Source organism: Mesoplodon bidens, assembly GCF_964165515.1.
Source record: "Mesoplodon bidens genome assembly, chromosome: 18".
NCBI classification, from domain to species: domain Eukaryota; kingdom Metazoa; phylum Chordata; class Mammalia; order Artiodactyla; family Ziphiidae; genus Mesoplodon; species Mesoplodon bidens.
Genome location: NC_138175.1, coordinates 5,268,100 through 5,287,661, shown reverse-complemented (window position 1 = coordinate 5,287,661; position 19,562 = coordinate 5,268,100).

Here is a 19,562-nt window from a genome sequence, read left to right as displayed (position 1 = left end):
TTGACAGCCAGATGTTGAAGTGGGTCAGGTTCCTTCTGTACCCACGTCACAGCTCTCCCTGGAGAGCGGATACCCATCTGGAGGGGGTCATTTCTCTGACTCCTTCACTGCCCCCGGGACCTGCTGCTCTGGGTGAGTGAGAGATGGCCCTGCCCGATGTGCCTGACCAGTACGACTGGAGCCCAGCACCAGGCTCATCTCAGAAGGACAAGGTAGGGGAGGGAGCAGAGAGTTGTATGTCTGGGCAACTTGAGGATATGAGAGTGGCCTGGCCTTGGGTCACAGTGGATGGGGGAGAAAAGTCGAAAGGAAGAGTTGTTCCCTTGGCTGGTCCAAAATTAAAAACTGGCAACCAATCACTGACCATCTTCCTTACTTTCTCACAACAAACATGGAAGGTAAAAATTGCTCTCCCCATTTTTCAGATGGGGAAACTGAGGCTGAAAGATGAACCAGGCCAGGGACTTAAAACAGCAATGATTTGTGATTTTCCCACAGTTCCATGCATTGGCTGGGGCTCTGCTGATGGTTCTGGCTGGTCTCCCCTGAGCCCAGTTCTGCAGCCAGGAGCTTGGCAGGGAGCTCAGCTGGGGCTGGAATGTCCAAGGTGACCTCATTTGCTGGGGCATCTCTCCATAGAGCCCCTCCTTGGGAGGTAGTCCAGCCTGGACCTCTTCAGAGCACGGCAGCCGGGCTCCAAGAGATGTTAGGGGCTATGCTCGGAGTGCCAGCTGAGTGGGAGCTCAGACAGCAGGCAATAAACCTGGGCTGGGGATAGACAGAGGGCTTTCTTGAGGACGTGGGACCTCCTCTTGCGTGGCTCCTTAGAGAAATGGTTAAGAGGAGGACTCTGGAGTCAGACTGCCTGGGTTCAAATCCTGATTTCAATTGCTGAGAGCTTAGACCAGACACTTGAGCTCTCTGCCTCAATTTCCTCATCTATGAAATGGGCATAACAGGGCTTCCCTGGTGGCGCAGTGGTTGAGAGTCCGCCTGCCGATGCAGGGGACACGGGTTCGTGCCCCGGTCCGGGAAGATCCCACATGCCGCGGAGCGGCTGGGTTCGTGAGCCATGGCCGCTGGGCCTGCGCTCCGCAACGGGAGAGGCCACAACAGTGAGAGGCCCGCATACCACAAAAAAAAAAAAAAAAAAAAAAAAAAAGAAATGGGCATAACAATCATCCTTGCTTCATAACCCAACAGGATGTTCTGTAAAACACTTAGCACTGTGTCCAGCACATAATGAGTTCTCAAATTTAGCTGCCATTGCTATTTTTGTGGTCAACATCATGATGATGATGTGATACTGACAATGCGGAGGATTATCCAGACTAAGGGGGATAGGAAAGATGGTCCTAAGCAGAGGGAACAGCCTCTGCTCCAGCCAGGAGCTGAGAGAACCTGATGCCCAGAAAGCATTGAAAGGAAGCCTATATATAGCAGACGGGCAGAGTTTGGGGGGATGGTAGTCACAGGCTGGAGAGGTGGGTGGGGGGGTAAACCAGAAAGCCTTTGTGAGGTGAGGAGAGGACTGGGGATTTTATTCTAAGGGCAGCAGAGGCCCATAGGACCGGGGGCCTGCTGGGGCCAGTTTAACACTCGATTGCGGTCCTGCTAGCTGCAGTGGGAGTGGGTGGAGGGAGCAGGGACGGGGGTGGGGCAGTGAGTGCGGGGGCCTCTGGCTCATCCATGGCAGAGGGAAGGGGGCTGGGAGCTGGCGGCTGCAGAGAGGGTGATAGGCCAGGAGAGCTTGAAGGCTGCAGGAGAAGGAGTTGCTGATGCTTGGCGTTCGATGGGATGAGAAGGATGGAGCAGAGGGCAGTGTCCGGGCGCCTCCTGACTCTGTGGTCTGGGGTACGGGGCGGATCCTTGAAGAAGCTGGACAATACAGAAGGACCAGCTTTGGCAGGAGATGATGATGGTTTCAGTGGTGAAGACGCCGTGTTTGAGGGACCAGCGCTTCCAATTCCCTAACAAGTGAGCTTCTAGAAGGAAGGACCTGCCCTAGGTGGAGAGAGGGGAAGCCTATGTGCGGGGTCAATAGCATGTATGGGGCTTGGAGGCCTGAGGGAGAAGGATCTGTCCTCAGACCAGAGAGGAATTTCGTGTGATGGCAGCACAGGGGGTTTAAGTGACAGGAGCGAGAGGGCTACGAGAAGCGAGACTGGAGGGCTATGCCAGGACCACGACGTGAAGGACTTTCAGTGCCTGGAATTTGCACCTGTCCTGTGAGTCACACATGGCTTCCTGAGGATTGTAAGCAGGGAAGCGTTGTGAGCAAACCTTTTTTTGTTTGGAAGGAGGCCAGATCGCAGAGGGACCCCACTGGTGGCAGGAGAAGTTAATGCTAATGCTTTGAACCTGGATTATCAAGCCCTGTGATAAAGCTGCTAAGTCAATAGCTGGGCGTGGGTGGGGAATTCATTAAATATAGATATTTGCCGATGAGTTAAGATGATAATGGAGCCTGGTTCCAAGGATTAGAGGTGCAAACAGCCTGTTGACTTCTGTCACTTGGCAACAAAAGTCCTCATCAGAAAGGTGTAGAGCAGCCGGGCCCCCTTCAGACACAGATGGGAAGTATTTAGCATCAGCAGTATCTAGCCACCTCAGCCTGGCAGCCACCTCATGAAGATTTCACATCTATCCTTCCTTCCATCCATCCACTCATCTTCTACTCACCCATCCATCATTCTGTCCGTTCCTCCTCCTGTCTTTCCTTCTATCTATGTCCTTCCACTCACCTATCCTCCCATCAGCCCATCCTTTCTTCCGCCCACTCATCTACCCATCCATCCACCCATCCTTCCAACCACCTATCCTTCCATTCATCAACCTTTCAAGTTTTCCTTTCCTTTACCAGTTTTCACCCACCCATCCTTCCATCCAGCCATCTACCCACGCTTCCATCTTTCTTGCCATCTCTCCATCGATCCATTTTCACACTCACCACCCTTTTGTCTTTCTTTCATCCACCAGTCTTCAGTCCATCCCTCCTTCCATCCACCCACCCATCCATACATCCACGCATCCTTCCCTTTACCCATTCATCATCCTGTCCATGCATCCTTCCATCTTTCCTCCCATCCACCTATCCTTCCCACCCAACTGGATTTTTTCATCCACCCACCAAGCCTTCCATCCACCCATCCTTCTAACCATCTATCCTTCCATTCATCAACCTTTCAAGTTTTCCTTTCCTTTACCAGTTTTCCATCCACCCATCCTTCCATCCAACCGTCTACCCATGCTTCCATCTTTCTTTCCATCTCTACATCCATCCATTTTCCCACCCACCATCCTTTTGTCTTTCTTTCATCCAACAGTCTTCAATCCATCCATCCATTTATCTCCGTCCATAAGTATTTGAATGCCTGCTTATTTCAGGTTCTGTTCCAGGCACTGGGGAGTGACCAGCACACAAGATAGACAAGGTCTCTTCTCTCATGGAGCTGACCTTCTTAAGCAGGAGACAGGCAGTAAACAAAGTAAACAAGAAAATAGGAGAGTGATGGATGCTGGAGAGACAATTGAAATAGGACAATGAGACTGACTGGGTGGCTGCTTTTGCTAGAGTAGTTGGGAAGACCCCTCTCTCAGGAGGTGACATTTGAGCTGACACCTAAATGGTAAGGATACAGACATGCACACTTTTTTTGGTGGGGGGACAAGAGCATTCTAGATGGAGGGAATAGCAAGTGAAAAGTCTTGGTCCAGGAATGAGTTTGGTGTGTCTGAGGGATAGCACGGCCAGTGGGGCTGGGAAAGGAGAGGTGGGGAGAGAGCAGAGGGTGATGATCTGCAGGAGGATGGAGCCAGGTCTGAGGACCCTGTAAGTCAAACTAAGAAATACATAGAGTGGTCACCACTGGAGGAGTGTGACTTGATCTGACCATATGAGTGTCTCCAACCCCATCTTTCCTGCCTTAGTCCTGTATTATATTCTTATTGTTGAATTGTCTTATTGTATTATTTTCTTGTTGTTATTATTTGCATTTTACTGCAAATTTAGTGCCTTAAAACAACACAAATTTAATATCTTACCGTTCTGGAGGTCATGAATCTGGAGAGGGTTTTACTGAGTTAAAACCAAGTTGTCACAAGGCTGGTTCCTTCTGGAGCCTCTGAGGGAGAAGCTGTTTCTTTGTCTTTTCAGGTTTCCAGAGGCACGTGCATTCCATGGCTCTTGGCCCCTTCCTCCTTAAAGCCAACAGCACAGCATATTGACATCCCTCTCTCTCTGCTTTCATTGTCACACCTTCTTCTCTGACACTGACCCCCACCCCTGCCTCCCTCTTATAAGGACCCTTATGATTACTCTGGGCTCACCCAGATAATCCAGAATAATCTCCCCATCTCAAGATACTTAGCTGATCTGAATCTGCAAAGTCCCCCTTGCCACGTAAGGTCACATACTCACAGGTCCTGGGGATCAGGATGCAGATGTCTTTGGGGGGTCTTTATTCTGTCAAGCACAGTTGGGGTCCCATCCTCACAGCCTTTTGCCATCACACTCTTGTCCATTCTCCACAGTTATCAGGAGTGCTTTTCTGGGAAATAGAATGGTATAGATGAACTTATTTGCAAAGCAGAAATAGAGACACAGACATAGAGAACAAATTAGACACCAAGGGGTGGGGGTAGGATGGACTGGGAGATTGGAATTGACATATATACACTATTGATACTATGTATAAAATAGATAACTAATGAGAACAGGCTGTATAGCACAGGGAACTCTACTCAGTGCTCCGTGGTGACCTAAATGGGAAGGAAATCCAAGGAAGAGGGGATATATGTATAATGATAGCTGATTCGCTTTGCTGTATAGCAGAAACTAACACAAGAGTATAAAGCAACTATACTCCAAATAAATAAATAAATAAATAATAAATTCATTTAAGGGCTTCCCCTTGACCTCAGGATAAGGTTCCAGCTCCTGAGCACATGCCTGAACCCAAAGTTCAAGTCCTCACCCATTTTCCTGTTAGCTCCGTGACCCTGGTAAACTGATGGAAACCCCCCAAGCCATGGTCTCTGTACTAGATGTTCTGCTGCCCAGAAGCCCCTCACGACTAAAGGACTTAGTCCCCCAGCTACAGGGAACACTGCTGGCAGCACACGGCACTCAGCTACCAGCCCTCTGGAAAAGTCCTTGGCTGATGTTACGGTTTGAATTGTGTCCTTTCTCCTCCCCCGCCCCCAGCAGCAACAACAAAATGATATGTTGAAGTTCTGACCTCCCGTACCTGTGAATGTGACCTTACTTAGAAACTGGGTTGTTGCAGATGTAATTAGTTAAGATCCGGTCATATTGGATGGAGTAGGGTGGACCCCACATCCAATATGACTGATGTCTCATGAGAAGAGACCAGACCCACAGGGAGGAGGCCATGTGAGGACAGAAGCAGACATGGGAGTGATGTGTCTGTAAGCCCAGGAACATCAAGGATGCCGGCCACTGCCAGAAGCTGGGAGAGATGCATGGAGCAGATTCTCCCCCACAGCCCTCAGAAGGAACCAGCCCTACCGGCATCTTGATTACAGGCTTCTGGCCTCCACGACTATGAGAGAAGAAAATAGCCTCTATCCTGTGACAGGTCAATGGGAAAGGGGTCCCCCTGCTCTACCCCAGGACACCTCTGAGGACCATCCCAGGTTCAGGGCTCCGGTGGGGTGGGCACCTCCACCCACGTGCCCCTCTGCCCAGCCGGGCTCCTACCTTCCCTGCATGGGAGTGGTTTCTCCCAGCTTCCCTGATGAGCCTTGGGCCGCAAGGCTCCATCAGAGTCTGCTTTCTGGGAGCCTGACCCAGAATTGCTTCTTTCTAGGGACTTGACTACAGCTTTCGCAGTTTTTGTTTCTTTGTTCACAAAACAAAACTAACAGAACCTCTAGTGTCAGGGTTAAATGAGACACTACATAAGCCCGCAGGATCAAATGGCCTGTTAGTGGTAGGGCAGCGGTCAAACACTCCTGTGAATCTTGGTTACATGTCTCCTTCCCCTGCCAGACCAGAATCCCCTTGGGGTCAGCAACCACTTCTTCCTTCCTTCCTTCCTTCCTTCCTTCATTCATCCATCCATCCATCCATCCCTACCCTCTCTCATTCAGTCACCCCATTCGGTTTCATTTGTTCATTTTGGTCCATGCGCTGGATCCCATCATCCCCTTCCCCCATTCACACTAGCCCACTTGGCTTCATTTTGGGCATCCCACTCCGTTTCATTCATCACTCCCCATATTCCGCTAGTTCATTTCAGTTCTTACTATGTGACTGTGATGTGAACATTTGCCCTCTCCCCATTCATCATGGTTTACGATGATACACAAGGCAGTGATGGGCTCTCTTGAACACGCATCTTTCCCAATTTGTCTTTATTGCTCTTTGCTTAGCAAATCAGGCAGAGGGAATAAAGTCAGACCAGTTACTCTTCCTTTTTTAAAATTTTAATGTCTTTATTGGAGTATAATTGCTTTACAGTGTTGTGTTAGTTTCTGCTGTTCAACAAAGTGAATCAGCTATATGTGTGCATATATCCCCATATCCCCTCCCTCTTGCGTCTCCCTCCCTCCCTCCCACCCCTCTAGGTGGTCACAAAGCACCCAGCTGATCTCCCTGTGCTATGCGGCTGCTTCCCACTAGCTATCTATTTTACATTTGGTAGTGTATATATGTCCATGCCACTCTCTCACTTTGTCCCAGCTTACCCTTCCCCCTCCCCATGTCCTCAAGTCCATTCTCTATGTCTGTGTCTTTATTCCTGTCCTGCCCCTAGGTTCTTCATAACCATTTTTTTTTTAGATTCCATATATATGTGTTAGCATATGGTATTTGTTTTTCTCTTTCTGACTTACTTCACTCTGTATGACAGACTCTAGGTCCATCCACCTCACTACAAATAACTCAATTTCGTTTCTTTTTATGGCTGAGTAATATTCCATTGTATACATGTGCCACATCTTCTTTATCCATTCATCTGTCGATGGACACTTAGGTTGCTTCCATGTCCTGGCTATTGTAAATAATGCTGCAATGAACATTGTGGTACATGTCTCTTTTTGAATTATGGTTTTCTCAGGGTATATGCCCAGGAGTGGGATTGCTGGATCATATGGTAGCTCTGTTTTTAGTCTTTAAGGAGCCTCCATACTGTTCTCCATAATGGCTGTATCAATTTACATTCCCACCAACAGTGCAAGTGGGTTCCCTTTTCTCCTTTCCCCAGCAGTGGCGGGCTGCTTCCAGCAGGGGGTGTCGTGACCCAGTCCTACACCCATCCTTGACACCTGGTACCCACTTCATAATTAATGGTAGGTTTCAGTCCCTGCTGAATATTGCCTGGGGCCGTCCCTAGCTTTCTCAGAGTTTGTTGGCAACTCTGAAATCTGTTGTAGATTTTATATGTCTCCCTCTGTCCCTCTCTTCCTTCCATCTCTTTCTTTCTCTTATTCTTTCTGAAGATTCAGTTGTGCTCCCTTCCTCTACCCATCTTGGACCGGTTTTCCTAGATTTCTGTTAGACACATTTATCAAGAATCGGAGATGTTGCTCCTTGATCGCTAGAGGGCTAGCACAAGCTAGAAAAGTACATAGAAGGGCTGGGTTTTTGTTACTAAGGGTGACCCAAAAAAGTTTTGAAAATTTTATCAATGTTATCTAGGGGTGGGAAGGAGAAACTGAGATGCAAGTATGAAGGGGCATTGCTGGAAGCAAATTGCTTGCTGCTTGCTGCCGCAGGGTCCTCGCTCAGTGAGCAGACGACATTGGAGGTGGGGAGGAGCAAAGATTCTCTGGTTGAAGAAAGGGGGGTTCCTGGCTCCCGGTGGGGCTGAGAGCCTCATCCATTTGTTCTCCAAGGAGCTGCCACCTCCTCCTTTCTCTGACCCCGAAAGGTCTGGGCTCTGGCACTGAGCAGTAGGATTTAGCTAGAAGCAGGGAAGGACATTTGGGGAGGAGGGAAGGGCACCAGCGAAGGCGCGTGGCCGTGCGTGTACCTGGGCTGCCTGGGCATCGCACACATAGCACACTGAGGCTTCACCACGGAGGAGATGCTCAGGGAGGGTCCAAGTTCCTGTGCAGTCCCTGGGGAGCCGAGCAGGGTGTGTGGACATTTCTGCCAGTTCTTAGCTGGGCCAGGCTGACCCCAGGGTGCAGGAGCTGGGTATTGTGTCCAAGTGGAATCCTTGGGTCAGGGAAGCTGGGGCCCCTGTGACTGCAGGTACTTGTGTGTGGGGTGGGGGGAGTCCATGTCTTGGGCCATCAGGTGACTTGGGACTCATCTCCATGGTGACATGTCAGGGCGGCAAAAGGCAGAGCCCCGGGCGACAGTGTTCTGATTATAATTGAGCCATCCCAGCCTTGACGGGCTCGGTGACCCTGGACAAGCTACCTCGGAGCCTCAGCTTCCCCATCAGTGACATAAGGCTTATGACAGTACCTGCTTTATAGAGTTATCATATGCATTGAGCATGTGAAGTTCTCAGCTTAGAGTAAGACTACTTAAGTGTGATTATTGTTATTTTTATTATTAGGATTAGTTATTATTATAGCTATCATTGTCCTATGCCCTGCCCCAGACCACATACACAAAATTCACATGTTCCGCATCCAAGGGGGTGAAACTGCTAGGAATAAGGGGTGTGGGTAGCAGTGGGTGGGATTTTCACAGGTTCTCTGTCACACCTGGAAGCCTACAGGATCCCAGCTGCTGCCTACACCCCCCAGTTGGGGTGGGTGTCAGGTACCCTCTGAACAGCCCCCTTCACGTTGAAAGCTTTCAGCTTTGGTCAAGAGCGTGGCTGGTCCCTTTGACACTGACGCATGTCTTTGTGTCCCAGACATGCTCATCATTCATTCACTCCCGTCTGATTTCCAGTCCTTCTGGCTGATCCAGGGGCATGAGATCATTCCCCAGCTTTTTATTTTTTCCAGTGCCTTTTGCAATGTCACTTTGTGGTGTCCCCAGATCACAAGCACCATGAAAGTTAGTTATTTAGAGTGACTTTCCAATTTTCTATAATGAGATCACCATGATAAACATGTAAAGAAGCACTGACTATGTGCTGTGTTCTATACAAAGTATTTTTTATTTTTATTTTGTAATTTGCACAACAGTCGTATGGGCCAGGTGCCATTATTGTGCCATTTTTTTAAAAGATTTAATTTTTTTTTCATTTTTATTTTTGGCCGCGTCAAGTCTTTGTTGCCGTGCCCGGGCTTTCTCTAGTGGCAAACAGGGGCTACTCTTCGTTGCGGTGCGCGGGCTTCTCATTGCGGTGGCTTCTCTTGTTGTGGAGCACGGGCTCTGGGCACGCGGGCTTCAGTAGTTGTGGTGAGTGGGCTTCAGTAGTTGTAGCTTGCGGGCTCTAGTCACACGGGCTTAGTTGCTCCATGGCATGTGGGATCTTCCTGGACCAGGGCTCGAACCTGTGTCCCCTGAATTGGCAGGCGGATTCTTAACCACTGTGCCACCAGGGAAGTCCCTATTGGGCCATTTTTGATGGGGCAGCATGTGAAGCTCAGAGAACATATGCATTTCTGCCCCAGGGGACATTTCTGGGAAGTAGCAGAGCTGGGATTTGAACCCAGGGCCATGCTCTGAGTAATAGGCGATTGTAGGCAAATTGGAAGCTATATATTAGTAATAATGGAGCTAAAATTAAACCCACCCAAATTCTACCATCCAGAGAAAGCCACCATGAGCATTTTTGGTGGGAGATCCAAGGCTATGAATGGTGTTCGCTGTTCATCCTGGCTTGGGGCTTTCTTCCTGCCCGCTAATGTGTCACCGGTCACTGTGGCTGGTAGAGCTGGGTGCCCCCAACACCACAGCTCTCCAACCCACCCTCTACCTATTTGCATTTGTTAATATGCTCGGGAAGGCTTTGCTATTTAGGTTCAAAGAAGAGGAACAAGAGTCTTTGGGGGCTTCCCTGGTGGCGCAGTGGTTGAGAGTCCGCCTGCCGATGCAAGGGACACGGGTTCGTGCCCCGGTCCGGGAAGATCCCACATGCCGCGGAGCGGCTGGGCCCGTGAGGCATGGCCGCTGAGCCTGCACGTCCGGAACCTGTGCTCCGCAAGGGGAGAGGCCACAACAGTGACAGGCCCGCGTACCACAAAAAAAAAAAAAAAAAAAAGAGTCTTTGGGAGGAAGAGCTGCCCCAGAGGACAAAGAGCCTGAAGTGCCTGGGGGGTCGAAGAGGGACAAGCCTGGTGTGTGGTCTCCTGGAGCCTCCATCTAGCCTCCTCTCCAAGAGAACTCGGAACTAGGTACGAGCTTGGAGTTTGCACAGCTGGCCAAGATTTCATAACAAAGTGTCTTGATGTGCAGGGTGGAACCAGGAGATCCCACATAGCACGGTCGAGAAGCTGTTGCTTGGTTTTGCACTGCTGATTAGAGACCCTTTGGCATGTCGATTACATTATGATTCTTACAGCAAGCCAAGCTGGTGCTCACCTCAGGGCCTTTGCACCTGCTTTGCCCCTTGCCTGGAAAATGCCTTGACCTTCTCTCCATACAGGTGATTCCTTTTCATCACTCTAATCTTGGCTAGGATGTCACCTGTTCAGAGAGGCCTTCCCTGCCCACCACCCTACCCATCTCATTCTCCCTGCTCATGGCTGTTTTATTTTCTTCACAGTACCCACCACCCTGAGATTATCTTGTTCATTCGTTTCTTGTTCTGATACAGGGAACAACTCTCCCCACTCCCCCTGTTAGAATGCAGGCGCCCCAGGCCTACAGTAATACCTGGCACATAGTAGGTGCTCAGTAAATATGTTTAACAGATGAATGGGAAGTTTCTGCCATTGTTGTTTGGGTTCTGTCAGCTTTTGATCCAGTTAGCGGAAGGAAAAGAGGAGGAAGGGAGAAAATGAAGCAGTCACTGTGTGTGTGTGTGTGTGTGTGCGCGCGCGCGCGTGCGTGTGTGTGTGTGTGTGTGTGTGTAAGGGGTGGGGGTTGTTTTGCAGTGACTGCCTGTCTACCCGTGCCGGGCCTGGGACCGTTTGCTCCTAGATCCACCCTCCTCTCCTGCTCTCCTGCTCTGGGGGATTTTACAAGGGGACTGATTCCGGTGCGCAGCTTGTCCCCAGCTCTTGTGTCACTGGTTTCAGCCAGCGGGAGACCCTGATGGAGGGTGGGAGGGCACGAGGCAGAAGCCAGGGGGTTCTCCCCATCTCTGCGCCTGGGGCAGGGCCCCGAGCGGTGGCCATGTCTCCTCTGTGGTTCCAGCATCACCAGGCATCATCCTCCTGTGGTTGAGCTTCTTCCAGGTGACCCCAGATCCTGGGCCTGAGAGACACCACCCCATCTCTTTGTGCCCTGCCCTGGGGATGGGGCAGCACTGAATTGCTGTTGTTTATCTCCGGGTCACCCCACTGTCCCATGCTTGGTTTCTCAGCCCTTCTGCAGCCTGTGTAACCAGGTCCCTGCGTTAATCTGTCTGCTTTAAGTGCCCATCATTATTTCCATTTTCCTGTGATACAAAATCTATTCCTCTGTAATAAGAAAAAAGGATAAATGAAAGCCAGAAAAGTGGTTGGGGGCTGGTTTTTGAGGAATGGGCAAGGGGGAGAGTAGGACAGGGGCCCGAGAAGGGCTGCTACTTTTCCCGCCCGCCTGCCAAGGCTGGGACCCTGCACGCCCAGCCAGGCAGAAATCGCTTTCTGAATTTATGTGCCCATCACACCGTGATTTATGATGGGACAGCTTGTTTTTGCCAAGTGATAGATTTATGTGCACCAGGCACTACATAATAAGGGTCAAAGATTCTTTCCTCTTCTTCTTTCTTTAAACTCATGTCAAGCTAAAGCGTTCTTCAAGGTCCCTGCGGGGGAGGGGTGTCCTGCTGTACCTGTTGACCACTCCCAGTCAAGTGGCCCGAATCACTGACCCCCAGGAAGGGAGAAAGCAGAAGGAAGAAGGAAGGGTTTGTGTGGCATCATCATGTGGGTTTTGACAGTGGTGTCCCCGTGGTCAAATGGAGCCCAGTCAGGCTCCCAGTCTCTCTCGGGTGGGCTCTTGGCTCGGGGGCTGCTGGCCGTCGGGTAGATCAAAGTCCTCGGCTCTTGGGAGATGCCGAATGTCTGCAGAAAACCCTGGCTCAGCCCAAGCTGAGGCTCCTCCCCTGCCAGGGCAGCACCATCGTGCCTCCAGGAAGCAGGCTGTGGCCAAGTGCCCAGGCAGACCTGGGTTCACATCCTGCTCCCACCACTTGGAATCAAGCGTCTTCAGCTCACAGCCTCAGTTTCCTCTTCTGCTAAGTGGGGTAACATTGTAGGAGCCACCTCAAAGGGCTGGTCTGAGGATAAAGGAGAGGCCTATGTAAAGTGCCTAGTACAAAGCGCAGCACATAGTAGGTGCTCAAGGAATGTGAGTCCCTACTGTCTTTCTCCTTTGCTTCTTTCTCCTTTAGCTTCTGCTTTCATAGATGCTCATCAGTCAGGTTGGACGCAACGCAAACTTGATTTGTATCAGTTGGGATGTATTTGGCGGTCAGTAAGAAAAAGCTCCAACTCTACCCACTTAACCCTAAGCAAGATTAGTTTGTCCTTGTAATAACAAGCCCAGAGGTAGGACGGCTCCAAGACTGACTAAATTCAACAGCTCAGCAATGTTCCCAAGAATTCAGGTTTTTTGTTTTGTTTTTTTTCCCATGCGGCCATTTCAGCGTTGGTCTCACTGTCCGATCAGCTCCCCTCATTGTGGCAAAGTGGCTGCTGCAGATCCTGGCATTGCATCCTGACTGGGTAAAGTCCAGACGCACAGAAGAACCACCACTTTCCTGCAGGCCTCTGGGGTGAGGACCACTTTCCCAGAAGCACCTCCCCTGATTTCCCCTCACACCTCATTGGCCCAGATCAGATGACAGACCCATTCCAATCACCAGTAGGTGGTGGGTGAGACTACATGACTGGCTTCAGCCAGTCATCCAGGTGGTTAGGGCTATGGGGGGATCAGCCACCCTCATCACTAGGTGACTGCTCTTTGAAATCCTGCTCCCACCATGCTTTTCTCCAATTCCTCCCTCATCTCTGGATACAGCTAGAGCCTTCTTCTTACCCCTTAAGACCCTCATGACTTTACAATCCAGCAGAATTGGAGCCAGAGGCAGGTGGCCCCTGCCTGGAAGATTCTTCCCACCTCCCATCCCAGACGTGTTGCTCCTTCCCATCTCTGGGTTTAGGCGTCACCCCCTGGACACTGCTCCTCCCCACCCAATCTAAAGGGGGTTCCCCATCCCACACGGCACCCCAGAGTCATTTCCTCAGACTTCGGTGTCATTTCAGCACTTAGCATAATTTACCTGCTTTCTTGGTCTGTGTCTCCCCGCTGGACCGCCCCCTTCGTGACAGAGGGGATCGCCCCCATTTTATCCAGGTCCTACTGTGTCACAGGACACAGAGATCCTGGGTATCCCAGGAAAACACAAGATGAGGCTGGTGTGTATGAACGTGGGAAGCATTTGCTTCCCTGGAAAGTTAAGCGTTTCCTTGGGGAAAGGATTGTGAAATCTCCAGCTCACCTCCCAGCCATGTATCAGCAGAGGGGAATGGTCTGACGTCCAACTTATCTGGGGTCAGAGGGTTTTTTTTTCATTTTTTAAAAATGTCATCCTTGGCATTTAAACAACATCTTGGATGGTTTCACCTAGCTTAGGTTTTGTGGAGCCCACATTAACAGCATCCTGGATTGTCTGACCTTGACCCCCATGAGGTTGACCTGGTCGAGCGATTGGCCGAAAGAAACAGCTACATCCTGCTTGTCTTGGTGGTTGAGCTGAGTTCTTGCTGAGCTGTTGAATTTAGCTACTCCCTTGCCCCGGTGTAGGATATGGGCACAGATAACTGGTATCTGTTTGTGCCCTAGTCCTTTTTTTTTTTTTTTCTGGCCGTGCCACGTGGCTTCTGGGATCTTAGTTCCCATGCAGGGGCTCAAGTTTGTCCAACCAGACCAAGGGACTTGGTGCCAGGCAGTCAGCAACTCGGATCGCTGGCTGGCATTAGGATGGCCCGTCAAAGCCATCTGGGCAGGAGCCCTGGGTGAGGAGTGTGGGAGCACCCATTTAGCCGATCAGTGAGTATTTGCGGAGCCCCTACTACGTGCCAGGTGCACGTGAGGAAGAATAAACCAAAAACAATAAAGATGCTGTCCCTGCCCTTAGGGTGCTTTCTGTCTATCAGGAAAGTCAGGCATGGTAAGAAAGAATTGTCACTTCCACTATTGGGTTGTGTGAGCCCTGTCAAGCAGAGGTACCCGGGGCCGTGAAAGCCTGTTCTAGCGGAACTGAGCTACTCTGGAGATCAGGGAATGTTTCTGGGATGAAGGGACTAACTGTTGTGCCAAGAGCTGAGATATGAAGAAGCCTTAACAAGTTTATTCAACAAAGAAAACAGGGAAGAGTGTTGGGAAGTGGGAACAGCATATGCAAAGGCACTGTGGCTAAGGCACATGGTGAGTGTGTGTAGGGGGCAGTCCAGCACGTGGCAGCAGGGAGAAGCAGGAGGGAACGTGTAGGGACATGTGGCCCCAGAGGTCAGGGTGGGGGCCAGTGGGGGAGAGGCCAACTTTATTAGGGCTCCTGGCCCTGGCAGTTCATTAGAATCAGCTGGGGAGGGACTTCCCTGGTGGCGCAGTGGTTAAGAATCCTCCTGCCAATGTAGGGGACACGGGTTCGAGCCCTGATCCGGGAAGATTCCACATGCCGCGGAGCAACTAAGCCCGTGCGCCACAACTACTGAGCCTGCACTCTAGAGCGCGTGAGCCACAACTACCGAAGCCCACGCGCCTAGAGCCCGTGCTCCACGACAAGAGAAGCCACCGCGGTGAGAAGCCCACGCACTGCAACGAAGAGTAGCCCCTGCTCGCTGCAACTAGAGAAAGCTCGCACACAGCAACAAGGACCCAATGCAGCCAAAAATGAATGAATGAATGAATGAATAAATGTATTTATTTAAAAAAAAAAAGAATCAGCTGGGGAACTTTGGAAACCACCAGTTCTGATTTCCTTGATCTGGGTTCTGATTCACTTGGTCTGTGCTGGACCTGGGTATGGGTGTGATTGAAACCCCTTCCCATGGGTGATGCTCCCACGCGGCCAGGTGGAGAAAGGCCGGGCCAGACCAGCAAGGCCCGTGGGGCACGCATTTTTATCCATATCTCAACAGGGCCATGGCAAGGTCTTCAGCTTGGGAGGTGGGATGAGGAGGGGTTTCATGATCACATGTGCTTTGGGGGAGAAACAAAAACAAGCAGCTGAGAAATAAACCATGCTTTGGGGGTGGGTCCAGGTCCTGCAGAAAAAACCAAGAGAAGCCTGTTAGCGACCTGGCCTGGCAGCTAGAGAGGGGCTGAGCCTGCTGATGGAATTGGTACCAGCCTCGGCTGCGGGAAGAAGGGGCTCGCGAGCCAGCCAGCCTGCCCGCCGGACCTTTCATGCATGTCCGTTGGCTTCGTGGCTTCCTACTGCTTGAAAGGGGACCTTGTACTGCAGCAATCCTGAAAGGCAGAAGGAAGCGAGGGAGGTCCCCTTGGCCAGAGAGGAGGGGTCAGTTCCGGGTGGTGGTGGGGTCTGGCCCTGGACCAGTCACTCTGGGGCGCTGGAGGAGGGGAGCAGGCGGAGGGAAGCTGGGAGTTTCCCGGCTGGGAGGACATCCGCTGTGAATCAAGTGGAGAGAGGGACAGCGAGTGGAGGTCAGGGACAGGGTGGCGGGGTGACGTGAGGTCAGGGCCTGGCTGTTCAGGAACGGGCGGTCCAGGGGACATGTGCTTTCATTCACGGCTGGAGCAGGGCTGGGCAGGGCTGTCCTGCAGGCTGACTGTGCAGCTCCGGGGCCTTTCCCAGCGGTCCTCCCTGCTCTTGCAGGGGACACTGCCGAGAACCAGGCACCCCCTATAGAGGCTTTCCTATCCTCTCTATTTAATCTTGGCCCAGAGGGTACAAAGGCTTACCCGACGTCGCACAGCAGTATTTGGAACCAGGGCCATCTTCAGGCATACGTCCCAGGGCCCACGAGACTTTTAGGGGCCCAGGAAAGTGTTTTAAATTCTCTTAAAATTAGAGGAAATACAAAGAATATATTCCAGGTTGGATTATATTTGTCCTTCTATCAATGCAGTCATAATAGATCACTGTTAATTTTTTTTTTTTTCTGATAGAGGAAAGGGCCCAGGAAGGCAAAAGCACCAAGGGCTCGTGGAATAACATGGCTCTGTTTGGATGGTGACACCCCCTCGCCACTTAGGTAAGGCGAGGCTCTCCTCCTGCCTCCCTCTCCTCCTGGGCATCGGGCTGCATCTCCAGCCCGTTCTCTGTCCAGCCTCGCCCTTCACTTCTCAGATGTGTGGCCACTTCACCAGGGGACCTCTGCTGGCTTCTGTGACTAGGTCACTCCCCCTCCCCCCATATGCCCTTGTAGCAGCTTGGTCCTGTGGACACACGGTGCAGTAGTTTTGAGCCCAGACTCTGAAAGCGAGTGTCTGGGTTGCAATCCCAGCTCTACCAGTTATCAGCCATGCGTAGCTGGGCAGGTTGTTCACTTCTCTGACCCTCAGTTCCCTGTCTGTAAAATGGGGATAGTAAGAGTACCTAACTAACAAGGTTTTGATGGATTAGCTGAGGGAATATTTTTAAAGCACTCCATTGTTAATCTGAGACTCAGTCTCATCTATAAAATGGGATGATGATAGTAACTATCTAGTAGAATTGTGATAGATTACATTAGTATTTTTGAAGCACTTGAAACCATGCCTGGAGCCAAAAAGTGTCATCTAAGTGTTTATTAAAAACACTGATTATTATCTGACTCCTCTACTTGTTAAACCCCATAAAGGCAGGGACTGGACCTGGTTTTACTCTCCCCGGCATCCCCAGGCCTGGCACACAGTAGATATTCAAAGGTTTGAATGAATGAATGTTTTCTGCTCCTCCTTGTATGCCTCTGTGTCTGTTTCTGCTGGAAGTCACTCACACTTTAGTATAAAGTATGAATGAGTGCCACCCTGTCCTCTTTCCTAGAGCACTTATTTGCCTGATCTGATCACTGTGGAAGAAATGTTCTGCCTCTTTGGGGAGGGAATGTGGTGCCTCAGTGATCAGGCGGGGGAGTTTCACGGGGGTTGGAAGGGCAGGATTTCTTCCTAGACCCTGGCACCACAAGCCATGTCCTTTGCTCCTTAGAGGGAGGCCCTGAGCACTTGCACCCTTTGTATTTTCTTTTCTTTTTCTTTTTTTTTTTTGGCTGTGTTGCGTCTTCGTTGCTGCCCATGGGCTTTCTCTAGTTGCGGCGAGCGGGGGCTTCTCTTTGTTGCGGTGCATGGGCTTCTCATTGCGGTGGCTTCTCTTGTTGAGGAGCACAGGCTCTAGGCGCACAGGCTTCAGTAGTTATGGCACGCTGGCTCAGTAGTTGTGGGTCGTGGGCTCTACAGCGCAGGCTCAGTAGCTGTGGTACAAGGGCTTCGTTGCTCCATGGCATGTGGGATCTTCCTGGACCAGGGCTCGAACTGGTGTCCCCTGCATTGGGAGGTGAATTCTCAACCACTGCACACCTAGGGAAGTCCCACCCTTTGTATTTTTAAAGGAGATATTTTCCTCCCTTTCTGGAGGGAGCAAAGCTGTCAGCAGGCAGCGGCTGCCAGACTCCTGTGGGCAGGCCTCGCTATCTGGCCTCTGGCAGCAGAGGAGTTGAAAAGCCTTGCCAGCTCCAAGGCTTTCCCAGCGGAAACCCCGCCCACGGATCTGCAGGAAGTCACACTCAGGCTTGATGAATCCCAGGAGTGCAGCCCATGAAGCTTGGGATCAAATCCAGGTCTCCAGAGCTCAGATAAACCAGAAGGACCTCCGCCACTTGGAACATAAAGTTCTGAGGCTTGGCAGGAATTGCGGAGGAGTTGCCCGCCCTGACTTCATGAGGGGCCCCAGGCCCTGGCCGGCCCCCTCGGCCCCAGCTGGGAGCATCCAGGCTGGCTGTCAGGCCGGGATCCTGCCTCGTCCTGATCAAAGGAAAGCGACTGCTTTCCTGGGTAGATTTGTACCATGTTTATTTCTCTACTCAGAGCCTTTTCTCCTTCCACATGAAACCCGGAGGGCAGCCGTGTTCCCAGAATAGTCACCCCCTGTCTTGAAGACTTGGGAAGATCTTTTTTTTTTTTTTTTTTTTTTGCGGTACGCGGGCCTCTCACTGTTGTGGCCTCTCCCGTTGCGGAGCACAGGCGGGAAAGTCATTTTTATGAGTTCATGTTTACAAGAACTGAACTGATGGCACACAGCTCGGCGCCTTGGGTCCCTATGGTCTGAATACAGCAGAGGAACGGATATAGCTCAATTGAAGAACATTTATTGGGCCTCCCTGGTGGCGCAGTGGTTGAGAGTCCGCCTGCCGATGCAGGGGATACGGGTTCGTGCCCCGGTCTGGGAGGATCCCATATGCCGCGGAGCGGCTGGGCCCGTGAGCCATGGCCGCTGGGCCTGCGCATCCGGAGCCTGTGCTCCGCAACGGGAGAGGCCACAACAGTGAGAGGCCCGCATACCGCAAAAAGAAAAAAAAAAAAAAAAAAAAAAAATGAAGAACATTTATTGAGCACCTACTGTGGCCAAGCCCCTGTGCCATGTCCTGAGGAAAGCGCCTGGGAGGTCAGTCACGAATGGGGGCTTTGGGAAACATGCCTGACTTGTGTGACCATCTCTCAGTCCGTAGACCAGGGTACGCCTCTGTGTCATGATGACGACATTTATTCTGTGCATTGGGCCAGTGCCTACTGAGCGCTGTGCAAGGCACAGGGGTGCAAGCAGTAAGAGATACGTGGGTACCTGACCTTGAGAGCCTACAACCTGCTCCAGGGTGTAGCAACTTGCCTCTGCCGCTGTAGTGAATGACCACAAACTCATTGTCTCAGATGAGAGAAGTGCGGAGCAGCGAGCATCCCACAGACACAGAGGCTGAGCTGGGACTCAGCCCAGGGGCTCTAAATCCAGAGCTCGGGTCCCTTCTGCTTCGCTTGGTAGCATGTCACAGCAATCAGATGGGGCTTGGGTTGAGCCCCAGCTCTGCTACTACTGCCTGACTTCAGGCAAGTATTGTATCTCTATTTCCCCATCTGTAAAATGGACATCAAAGCAGTGCCTGTCTTGGGGTTGCTGAGAACAGGCGATAGAGTGTAAAGCTTGTGAAATATGGATCCTTGTATAAAACACACGCAAGCCAACATTTATAGCACACTTACGACGTCTGTGAAGCACTTTACACACACAATTGCATAGAACTCTCCCAAGAAACACGTGATGTGGGTAACTGTCCACACGCCCACATTACAGCGGAGGTCACCAGGGCTCAAGGACGCTCTTCCCACGGTGCCACGCTCCACTGGTCCCCATTCGGCAAGAAGTCTTCCAAAGAAGCTTTTGTGGGCAGAAGAGTTTGTCAGACCAGCTCAGAACTTGGACAAAGTAGCAGCCGGAAGCCCGCCACCCATTCCCTGCGTGCCCACCCCACCCCCCAGAGCCAGCACACCTCCTGGGGAGGGGACCGCCCAGCCTGCAAGGAAGTGCTCCTTGTCCCAG